The 11,934-nt window shown below is 41.3% G+C and overlaps 1 non-coding gene across 1 annotated transcript; it reads right to left on the bottom strand.

Moving 5' to 3' along the window:
• Nucleotides 1–80: 80 nt before the first annotated feature.
• LOC122563781 lies at nucleotides 81–199 on the bottom strand. Its single transcript, XR_006315721.1, has one exon. It is a non-coding gene; the product is annotated as a 5S ribosomal RNA (ribosomal RNA).
• Between the last annotated feature and the right edge of the window lie 11,735 nt (nucleotides 200–11,934).

The following is an 11,934-nucleotide window of genomic DNA, read 5'->3' as shown; positions in this document are numbered from 1 at the left end:
GCAGAAATAACCTGCCGCTCCATTGCCTGGCACAAGACAAGTGCAGAGGGGTGACTTGAGCAGCCACTGCTGGCGGAAAAAGCCTACTGCACCTGGTATTCCCAGGCGGTCTCCCATCCAAGTACTAACCAGGCCTGAGTCTGCTTAGCTTCCGAGATCAGACGTGATCGGGCGTTTTCAGACTAGTATGGCCGTAGGCGCTGGCCCTTGCCTTTTCTCCCTACTTCAAGGCGTGCTGGCCAGCCACATTTTCTTTCTTGCTCTTTCTCTTTATCCCCTTTGGCTTTTTTTTCTCTTTTCTCTTTGCTCTTCCTCCTCCGTGCGTGCTTCCCTCCCTCCGTCCCTCCAGCTGCCTTTCTGGCCAGCCCTTGCCCACCAGGCTCCTGTAGTCTCCCACATCCCCACACAGGCCAACTGCAAGCCCTCCCCCTGCTTCATAGGGCCGCAGCCTGCATTCTCTCATCCTTCCACACTCCTCCCCCCCTCCATTTCGGAATGCCGGGCACTGACCAGTGGGGTACCGCACGGATCAGTACTGGGACCGCAGCTTTTTACAATCTATCTTCAGGATATACAAGATGGTATTAGCAATAACATTCGCAAATTTCATCAGCTGGGTGGCAGGGTGAAATGTGATGAGGATGTTAGGAGATTACAGGGTGACCTGGACAAGTTAGGTGAGTGGGCAGATGCATGGCAGATGCCGTTTAATGTGGATAAATGTATGGTTGTCTACTGTAGTGGCAAGAACAGGACGGCAGATTACTACCTAAATGGAATCCGTTTAGGTAAAGGGGCAGTACAGAGAGATTTGGGTGTTCTTGTACACCAGTCAATGAAGGCAAGCATGCAGGTACAGCAGGTAGTGAAGAAGGCTAATAGCATGCTGGCCTTCATAACAAGAGGAATTGAGTATAGAAGCAAAGAGGTGCTTCTGCAGTTGTACAGGGCCCTGGTGAGACCACACGTGGAGTACTGTGTGCAGTTCTGGTCTCCAAATTTGAGGAAAGACATTCTGGCTATTGAGGGAGTGCAGCGTAGATTCATGAGGTCAATTCCTGGAATGGCAGGATTACCTTATACTGAAAGACTGAAGCGACTGGGCTTGTATACACTTGAGTTTCGATAATTGAGAGGGGATCTGATTGAGAAGTATAAGATTATGAAAGGATTGGACTCTCTGCCAGCAGGAAACATGTTTCCGCTAATGGGTGAGTCCCGAATCAGAGGACACAGCTTAAAAATACGGGGTAGACCATTTTGGACAGAGCTCAGGAGAAACTTCTTCACCCAGAGAGTGGTGGCTGTGTGGAATGCTCTGCCCCAGAGGGCAGTGGAGGCCCACTCTCTGGATTCATTTAAGAAGGAGTTGGATAGAGCTCTCAACGATAGTGGAATCAAGGATTATGGAGATAAGGCAGGAACAGGATACTGATTAGGAATGATCAGCCATGATTATATTGAATGGTGGTGCAGGCTCGAAGGGCTGAATGGCCTACTCCTGCACCTATTGTCTATTGTCTATTGTCTATAAAAGGCTGGATAGGCTGGGACTTTTTTCACTGGAGCATCGGAGTATGAGAGGTGACCTTATCAAGTTTTACAAAATCATGAGGGGTATGGATAGGGTAAATAGTAGTTCTCTTTTCTTGAAGGTGGGGGATTTCAAGACAAGAGGGCATATTTTTAAGGTGAAAGGAGAAAGTTTTTCAAAAATACTTAGGGGTAATTTCTTTACACAGAGGGTGATTTGTGTGTGGAATGAACTTCCAGAGGAAGTGATGGTTGTAGGGAAAGTTACAATGCTGAAAGAATATTTGAGGAAGCACACGAATACGAAGTATTTGGAGGGATATGGGCCAAGTGGAAGTAGATGGGACTAATGTAGTTTTGGACTATGGTTGGTATGGACTGATAGGACCAAAGGGTCTGTTTCCATGCTATATGAGTCTATGACTTTACAAAAGCAGTGATAATGGATAAAGGAGTGATTAGGTAAAATAAGTGTGCATGCTAGCTGTGCAAAGAAAATAATGGGGTCCATTTTGCTTAGAGCAAAGCCAACAAAGCACAAACAAGATATAGCAAGGGAAGGTGGGAGATGTAAGAACAGAGATCATATACTGAAGTTGTGAAACTTAATATTCAGTCTTAGATGCAGTAAAGTAACAAAGTAGAAAATGAGCTGTTGTTTCTCCAGATTGCATTCAGTTTTGTTCGAACTCTGTTGCAAATCAAGGACAGAAATGGTTGTTGTGTGTATTGTGCGTATTTGATGTTGAATTTTTATTATTTTTCTTGGAGTTAATAGATAATAAAAATTCCTCTTTCTTTCACTGAAGAAAATCTTAGTAACGGGCTCCTTCATTCAGATACTGTTAGCTATGAGCAGAATCTTATAGATGTCTGAACAATAAGGGCTACAGGAAGATTTGTGGCAAAATCGCACACCAGGAGTGACTCCCTGCCTCATTTATGGATCTGCTGGGCACTGAGATACATTTCTTGCTAGGCAGTGGTGTGTTGCTAATTAAGGAGGATTACAGCTTGTTAAACACCTTATTACCTGCACATTTCACCTCATTAATCTGCAACTTTCTATCCAACCAAGTGTGCAAGATGAGTAGACAGTGAGAATTCTCAATATGGAGATCAAATCATGAAGCAGGCAACTTCAGGTCATCACAGACTGTGTGATAATGTGCTGTGTTCAGCAACAAACAATATCTCAGGGCATAATCCATTGGCACCAGCCGCAAGCAAACCTTATACAGGGTCATGGGCTTATGAGATTTATCACTCCCTCAGGATCCTTACGGCACCTCTCCAATCCACTTACAGGAAGTTAGAAAGCATAATGTTGCATTGCCGGGCACATCAGCAACTAGCATTGAAAGGCAACTGCAAGGAGGATTTGTTTACAGAACCAGGCACCCATTCACAATTGGACCAAGCTGCACCTTCAGAGATTTGCTTGCCCTTTTAGTCGTTGCTCAGCATCTACCTGGTTACTCACTAGATCCCTGCCTTGCCATACCAGTCACATGATCAGGCAGGTTGCCCAGTTTATCAGCAATCTGCACTCAAGGGAACACACATCTATTATGGGACATGGGTGTCACTGACTGTGCCAGCATTTTTGCCCATCCCTAGTTGTCTTTGGAAACTTGGTGGGCAGCTACCTTCTTGAACTATGGCAGTCCATGTGCTGTAGGTAGAGGCACATTGCCATAAAGGAGGGAGTTGCAGGGTTTTGACCAGTGACAGTAAAGGAACAGCGGTATATTTCAAAGTCAGAATAGTGAGTGGCTTGCAGGTGGTAATGTTCCCATTGTATTGGCTGTCCTTGTCCTTTTATTTGCTCATGATCATGGGGTTGGAATGTGCTGTCAAAGAATGTGATAAATTTCCCCATCCTACTGATAGTACATACGGCTGTTACTGAACGTTGGTAGTAGAGGGAGGAGATGCCTGTGGATGTGGTGCTAATCAAGCAGGTTGCTTTGTCCTGGACAGTATCAATTTTCTTGAGTATTGTTGGAGCTGCACTAATCCAAGCAAAGGGTAGTATTCCATTCAAATTCCTGGTACAGGAGGTTGTGCAGGGGAAACGAGCGAGTGAGGGAAAATGTCGCATGCAATAACAAGAGTGACAGAAACATGAACCTTGGTGGTTGCAGTGGCAAAGTTGGAATGAATATAAGGTAACTGAGAGAAGGCTGTGGCACTTAACTGAGTGAAGTGGGGTTGATAATTGACCTTCTTGTGGCACTGCTAGTCATCCTTCTGCACTTTGCAAACTTCATTGACCCAGTTGGTGATCTCAGACCAGGCTGTGATGAGTTTAATGTCGCAGCCTACTCTGCTGGTCATCTGTGAAGAAGATGTCCTCCTGTCCACCACCCCTCCAGGTCTCTGTCAAAGAATCAAAAAGGCATTCCCCTTCTCTGATATCAGATGAATATATGTCTGTCACTGAACACGGCAGCTTCAAAGTGTCTGTGCTTATCCGGGTGCGAAGCAACCTTTTAAAGATAGCAGTGGCGTCAGGAATGCTACTATTTTGGTGGATGTCTGCTAAGTTTTGCCTTGGTCCAGGCATGGCACATGATAAGATGGGGCTTTATTCATATGAAAGGGATGGCATAGGGGTAGGAGTAGATAGTCAATGAGACAAATTTGGTAACAAACAGGAAGAAATCTTACATGACCTCACAGAGAAAAATCTTCCCAAAATCTCAATGCAATTGAAACTTAAGCTAAAAAAAAGTGATTCTGTTTGTGCCTTTTAATTGAATTGTAATAGCTTTCTGCTAAAGGAAATGTTGAAATGTGATTTAACTAATCAGGAGAGATTAAAAAGAAGGGAGCTAATTGATTGTATTAATTTGGCTGTAATCCTGGACACTTCTTCCAACTTTGAAATTGTTAATGAACACATTGAGAAGAAGCTGTTTAGCTGTTTCAGGGCATTCCCTCTTCTCCCAATCACTCTCAGAAACTAGAAAATACTGTTATAGATGGATGACTGCTAGAGTTTTCCCCTAAAGACAATGGATGAGGAGTGATACAATTCCAAGGCATAATTTTTGCAACTTGTTCCCAAATATCTTCTATTCTTGACCAAGAAGCTTTAGCGATATTAGATTAGATTTCTTTCCAGTGTGGAAACAGGCCCTTCGGCCCAACAAGTCCACACCGACCCGCCGAAGCGCTACCATCCATACCCCTACATTTACCCCTTACCTAACACTACGGACAATTTAGCATGGCCAATTCACCTGACCTGCACAACTTTGGACTGTGGGAGGAAACCAGAGCACCCGAAGGAAACCCACGCAGACATGGGGAGAATGTGCAAACTCCACACAGTCAGTCGCCTGAGGCGTGAATTGAACCCAGATCTCTGGCGCTGTGAGGCAGCAGCGCTAACCACTGTGCCACCATACCACTATATCCTGTGGTAGTGACACACTGCAGTCTTGATATCCGATGGTGGAGGGAATGGATCATGACAGCTGTGGATCAGGGTGAAGATTAAGTGGGATGCATTTTCCTGGAGAGTGGCGACTAACTCCTTGAGTGTTAATAGAGCTGTGCCCACCCAGGTAAATGGAAAGTTTTGCAGCATAGTCTTGATATGCACCTTGAAGGTGATAGGCAATCTTTGGGGAGTCTGAAGGTGAACAGCTCATCACAGGTTACCAGCTGTTCAGGACATTGCACCCTTTATGAGTCTAACTGAGTTCTATTTTTGATCAATGTTAGTACCTGGGTTTGTGATGTTGAGGACTTGGTAATGGTAATTGCATGAACTGTCAAGGAAAAGTTGGCACTTCCTCTCTTTCAGCTGTTGCATCCATTTACTTTTAGAAAACACTTTGAGGGTTTCATGAGATCGCTGAGTTCAGATTAATACAGTGACAGGAGACTTGTCATTGAAAATGGACAGATCTCTTTAAACTAAAGAAAAAAGACAGACAATGTATGTTTAAAAACAGCACTGCAATAAAGAACTGCAAGCTAAAAGGTGGGAAATGGAGGTTGCTGGGGTGTTGGGCATGTTGGTGGCAGGATATGATTTATTGTCTCTTACCATAGCTTTGGTGTTATAATTAGCAGAAAATCTTTCTGTTCTATTTGTCTAGGGGAGACATCAGCAACCTCAATAATGAGAAGAGACATTTTTAAAAAATAACTCCAAATGCAATATCTTGGGAGTCATAATGCTGTTCCTCAAATGTCAATAATGACGAGAAACAAGACATATATTTCAGCTACAGTTAAAAGTTTCTTTTTCATAAGGTTGTTCATTTCATCTTTTTAATAGTGATTTCACAGAAGTTTAGAAAAAGAAACAAGCCACTTCATTAACATCAACATAGATTTGTTTGATGGAGATCAAAAGCTTGACGTAAGCCCTTATTTATTAAATCACAAGAGGCTGCAGGTCGCCGATTGCTAGTCTAGCAGTTCCAATACACCTCAGCTAGAATTTCTTATCATGAAATATGTATTTTCCAATTTTGCAATGACTGGAGCCAGGTAATCAGTTCTCAACTCTCAATAAAAAAGGCTGAGAGATGTACATTTTGGAATGATTGCATATCATTTTGGAAAGACTGAAAGCTATGCCAACTAAGATAGGTTAAGTTCATACAACTTAACTTACAATGAGTTCACAGTTCTAACTTGTTAAGCCCAGATACCATATGAGGTGCTCCAATTTGTTATGATTTCCGGCAGGATATCCCAAATTTTCCACTCCCTGAGTGAAGAGGGATGAACCAGCTCCTCTTCCTTATTCACCAAGCCTCTTGGTTGGTTGCAATGAGGTTCAGTTTAAAAGGATCCCTTCCCTTGTAAATACCTTTCTTCCAGACCAAAATGAATTTCTGTTTTTAAAGGAGCCAACTTAACCAGGCTTTCTTGAGTTAACAGTAATTTGGTTTATTAATTATCAAAAGTGAGAAGAACTAAGAATACAATTACATAGGCACAGATTAGAAATAAGAGGAGAGACCAAAACAATAAAAGTTTTTTAAAAATATGATGGGTCTCTGAAGTGTTTGCAAAGAGTGGATAGATGAAGTTTGTGACCATTTCTGTGAAGATTACCAGTAGTATTGATGCTCGTAAGTCAACAGCGACCGCTGGACATGCACATGGACAGCAGTGAATTGAGGGGTGCGTAGGTTCGATTATTTTATTTTAGATTAGGAATAATTCTTGGCACAACTTCGTGGGCCAAAGGGCCTGTTCTGTGCTGTACTTTTCTATGTTCTAACAATGGGCATGACAACCCTTAACTTTGCAAATTGGTTGAGATTCTCTAGTTCTGATGCCTTTTGCCTATGATTGAGTTCCAGCAGCCAGGGAGAGTGAGAAACATTTTGTTGTCCTTTTCCCTTTTTAATTACAGCGTTCGGAGTGAGAAAGCGATGTTACCTTTAACATGCTTGGATCTTGGCTGGTATTCTTGACTGTGTGGACAGTGAAGAAGGTTACCTCAGAGTACATCAAAACCTTGATCAGATGGGCCAATGGGTTGCGGAGTGGCAGATGGGGTTTGCTTTAGATAAATGTGAGATGTTGCATTTTGGTAAGGCAAGTCAAGGCAAGACTTAATGCTAGGGTCCTTGGGAGTGTTGCTGAACAAAGAGACCTTAGGGTGCAGATTCATAGTTCCTTGAAGAAGGAGTCACTGATAGACAGGATAGTGATGAAGGTGTTTGGTACACTTATCTTTATGGGCAGTACATTGAGTATAGGAGTTGAGACATCATGTTGCAGCTGTACAAATCATTGGTTATGCCACTTTTGGAATACTGAGTTCAATTCTGATATCCCTACTATAGGAAAGAAGTTGTGAAACTTAAAAGGGTGCAGAAAACGCTAACAAGGAAGTTGTCAGGGTTGAAGGCTTTGACCTATGGGGAGAGGCTGAATATGCTGGATTGTTTTTTCTTTAGACCATCAGAGGCTAAAGGGTTGGTTTATAGAGGTTTATAAAATCATGAGGGACATGGATAAGGTGAATAGTCAAGCTCTTTTTCCCAGGTAGGGGACCCCAAAACTGGAAGGCATAGGTTTAAGGTGAGAGGAGAAAGATATAAAAAGGATCAAAGGGGCAACCTTTTCATGCAGAGTGTCGTGCATGTATGGAATGAGCTGCCAGAGGAAGTGGTGGAGGCTGGTACAATTACAACATTTAAAAGGCATTTAATGGGTATTTGAATAAGGAGGGTTATGAGGGATATAGGCCCAATGCTGGCAAATGGGACAAGATTAATTTAGAGATGCCGGTGTTGGACTGGGGTGGACAAAGTTAAAAATCAGAGTTAAGAGTGTGGTGATGGAAAAGCACAGCAGATCAGGCAGCATCTGAGGAGCAGGAGAATCGATGTTTTGGGCAAAAGCACTTCATCAGAATGAGGTGGGAAAAATTCGGCAACATGGTTTTAATCACTGAATTCTCAACAACTCTTCAACAGCACAAGATCTTCTGACACATTTAGACACTAACAACAGTTTAACATATGTATGTTAAACTTCATTCCAGATGAAGGGCTTTTGCCTGAAATGTCAACTCTCCTGCTCCTCAGATGCTGCCTGACCTGCTGTGCTTTTCCAGTATCACACTCTCGACTCTAATCTCCAGCATCTGCAGTCCTCACTTTTGCAAAAACATGTTATAGTCCAATAGGTTTATTTGGAAGCACTAGCTTTTGAAGCACCATTCCTTCATCAGGTGGTTGTTATGAAGGAGCAGTGCTCTGAAAGCTAGTACTTCCATATAAATCTATTGGACTATAACTTGGTGTTGTGTGATTTTTTAACTAGATTAGTTTACGAAATCTGGTCGGCACGGACGGGTTGGACCAAAGGGTCTGTTTCCATGCTATACATTTCTATGACTCTATAACACGAGTACACTCTGTGGATTTGAAACTGATTTTTTTATACCCCTGTTTTTGTGTATTCTTCAAAGAGAATACACAAAATATACCTGCAGTTTTGGATGTGATCCACTGGGGTAGTCTTGCTGTTAAGCACAGATTGTTAGCTCATTGCTGTGTTCACAGTCACAAGAGATCACAAATCTGTTTCTTTGAAGTTTCATTAACAACTTTATGTGTCATATCCCATTGGTCCCACTTGGTATTTTTACCAGCCTGTCTCCGAATTTATACCTCCGGTCATTTCGTTGTTAGCAGTCCTCTCTAAAACAACACACTTTGGAATTTAGGATCAAAACAGCTTGCAGTATTTTGAGTTCTAGTCTGTTGTCATAAATAGTTATTATATCAGTATTACTCATGAATTACACAGACAAAAAGCAGTGGGACAAAATCATCATTAAGTTTAACATACATATGTTAAACTGTTGTTAGTTCCGAAATATGTCAGAAGATCTTGTGCTGTTGAAGAGTTGTTGAGAATTCAGTGGCCAAAACCACGTTGCCTATTTTTTCCACCTCTTGAAATGCTTCATGATACCTTTACTTGTTACCAATATGCCCCTTCCTAGAAAAGGAAGTAGATTGTTTTTAGAATATGGTAAGGCTTTAATATCCCTGCTTCATCCCAACATTTTATTATAACCTGTTTCTCATAGCCACAACAGTAATACAAAGTGAGAGATTTTGGGTGTATAAGGCAGGAGGTAACATTGGACCGATTGCACGACAGGACCTCATATATGGAAGATGAAAGAAACAATTCACAAGGCACCTCCTGTCTTAATGGCATCAAAGACCAGAATGATGGTACATTTCAATTTCTTCCCAGTGAGACTGCACAACAATGGCAGAGCTTGATTTTGTAATCCAGTAATATGTGGAGAAGAAGGGAGTTGCTTTGTTTCCTGGCTGTTTCATGATTGGTTGCTGCACCAATTGCAATGCCCCCTCGTTGTAGAGTATTGGTGAGAATTACTATGGGAAGAGTTGGAGTGACATCTGATGCTGGGTAAATTGAAGCATTAGGAGTTGGAGGAAAAATAAAAACAATTTAATATTGATCTAAATATTTCAGCAAAATGTAATTAATTGCAAATATATTCAAATAACCTTAGACATAACTTTAACTGCATTATATTTTAGAATTACTTTTATTTCCATACAAAAGGCTTTTTTGAGTGACTCATAGCCAGGACGGTAAAGTTAGAGTTAGGGTGAAGTTACTATGTTGCATTGTCACTGGACCAGATGCGGGCCACATACTCACTGTTGTAAGAAATAGGAAGCTTCAAGTATGATCACTAAGGTGAGCCACTCGACAGAAAATCCCTTCAGTTCAGGATTTTACAGACAGTGTGAATCTAACTATTTGCCAGGAGTTGTTTAATATCTGCCATAAGACTCAGCCTTAAGTATAGCTATTTGTCCGAAATTTTGATCTTTACATAAGTCATACTTGTACCTCATCTATGTGAAAGTGACAATACAATGTATAGAAAGTTTAATTCTGTACTCATTGTACAAAGTTAAAAAATCACACAACACTAGGTTATAGTCCAACAGGTTTAATTGGAAGCACTAGCTTTCGGAGCACCACTTCTTCATCAGGTGGTTGTGAAGTACATGATTGTAAGACACAGAATTTGTATCAAAAGTTTACAGTGTGATGTAACTGAACACACAGTTACATCGTGTACTTCACAACCACCTGATAAAGGAGCAGGGTTCCAAAAGTTAGTGCTTCCAATTAAACCTGTTGGACTATAATGTTGTGTTGTGTGATTTTTAACTTTGTACACCCCAGTCCAACACCAGCATCTCCGAATCAGTACTCATTGTACACTGTATTTAAGCTGTTGTGTGTTATATTAATGATAATGGTCTAATGATCAATTATTTATCAGAGATTGATTAACTCATGGATGTGTTGGACTGAAGGGTCTATTTCCATGCTGTACATCTCTATGTCTCTATGACTTTATAACTCTGGAGGTCTTTTATTTAAAACAGTAAGACACATTATAAGTTATGAAGCCTGCTGGTTTCTGCATTTGCAGATTGCAAACATATGATTAGAGTTGCAACATTGTATCGACAAGCACAAGAACTCCCTTAAAGGTGAACTCTCTTAAAGGGAAAGTACACATACTTCATTGGAGAGTGTCAAGGGATCGATACATTGCATTGAATATATTTTGTGTCTGAGCTGACTATACTTAATGAACCAATACTGAGAAATAAATTATACCGTATCTATTCTGTGACTGTTTATTCTAACAGTGCAGAAAAAGTTAAAAATCGCACAACACCAGGTTATAGTCTAGCAGGTTTATTTGGAAATATTAGCTTTCAGAGCATTGTTCTTTCATTGCTCTGAAAGCTGGTACTTTCAAATAAACCTGTTGGACTATAACCTGGTGTTGTGTGATTTTTAACTTGGTCCACCCCAGTCCAACACCGGCACCTCCACATCAGTGCAGAGGAAGTTTCATTGTGTATCTTCTCTATGTTTTTCCTGAACTGCGAAGATTTGATCACACAGTATAAAGTGCCTGGCCATTATTTCCCACACTTGCTTCAGTTGTTCCATTATTGGATAATTACCTTAATTCTTCAACATATGGACTTCTTCAACATACAGGGGACAGACAATCTTCATAACATAATACAGAGAATGCTGGAGAAACTTAGCAGATCTGGCAGCATCAATGGAGAGAGAAACAGTTACTCCAGAAACTGTTTCTTTCTCCAGTGTTGCTGCCAGACCTGCTGATTTTCTCCAGCATTTGCTGGATTATTTTCAGATTTTTAGCATCCGTAGTATTTTCTGTTATTCATAACAAAATGGTGGTTATGACTATTCCTTATAATGCTCCCACAAAGAATTTTCTATCAAAGCAAATGGGGAGAAATAGTGCCTTGCACTACAGAGACAGAAACCTTGGGGTACATAATGAGATGGATGGGGTAGGGAGTGAATTTGAAGAATCATTTTGAAGACGAGAGTGAAATAACTACACAGAAGCTGGTATTCTGTCACCAAGTCACCCTTTACTTACACAAGTACTGTACTTGAACTTTGACCAGCTAGCTCAAAGCTAGTCTCCACAGAGACGAGAGTCTTTAACACTCTTGTTTATATCTGTCATCCAAGGCTCCCTGATTGGTCCAAGTTACCAGCTCCAGTCAGGGATTTCATAGTCAATGAGATCCATTAAGTCAATCTTGGTCCAATCAATACCCGAGGATAAATACATTTTAAAAAAAAGATTTTTCAAAATGGCGATGGAGGAGCAAGGCTGAGCCTAGGGTTTCGTCCATTCCTGTCTGCTTTCTTTATTTTTTTTCAATCTTTCCTTCTTTTTACTTTTGCTCTTGTTCCCTTTTCTTTACTTTTTTCTTTGTTTCTTTAAAGTCTGGAGAGGAACAGTTGAAGGAGGAGGTCTCTAGCGGCAGTGGCAGCAATGCTGGG

The sequence above is a fragment of the Chiloscyllium plagiosum genome, chromosome 27 (assembly GCF_004010195.1).
Source record: "Chiloscyllium plagiosum isolate BGI_BamShark_2017 chromosome 27, ASM401019v2, whole genome shotgun sequence".
NCBI lineage: Eukaryota > Metazoa > Chordata > Chondrichthyes > Orectolobiformes > Hemiscylliidae > Chiloscyllium > Chiloscyllium plagiosum.
Note: the sequence above shows the minus strand (reverse complement) of the source record. Positions and strands in the feature narration are given on the sequence as shown.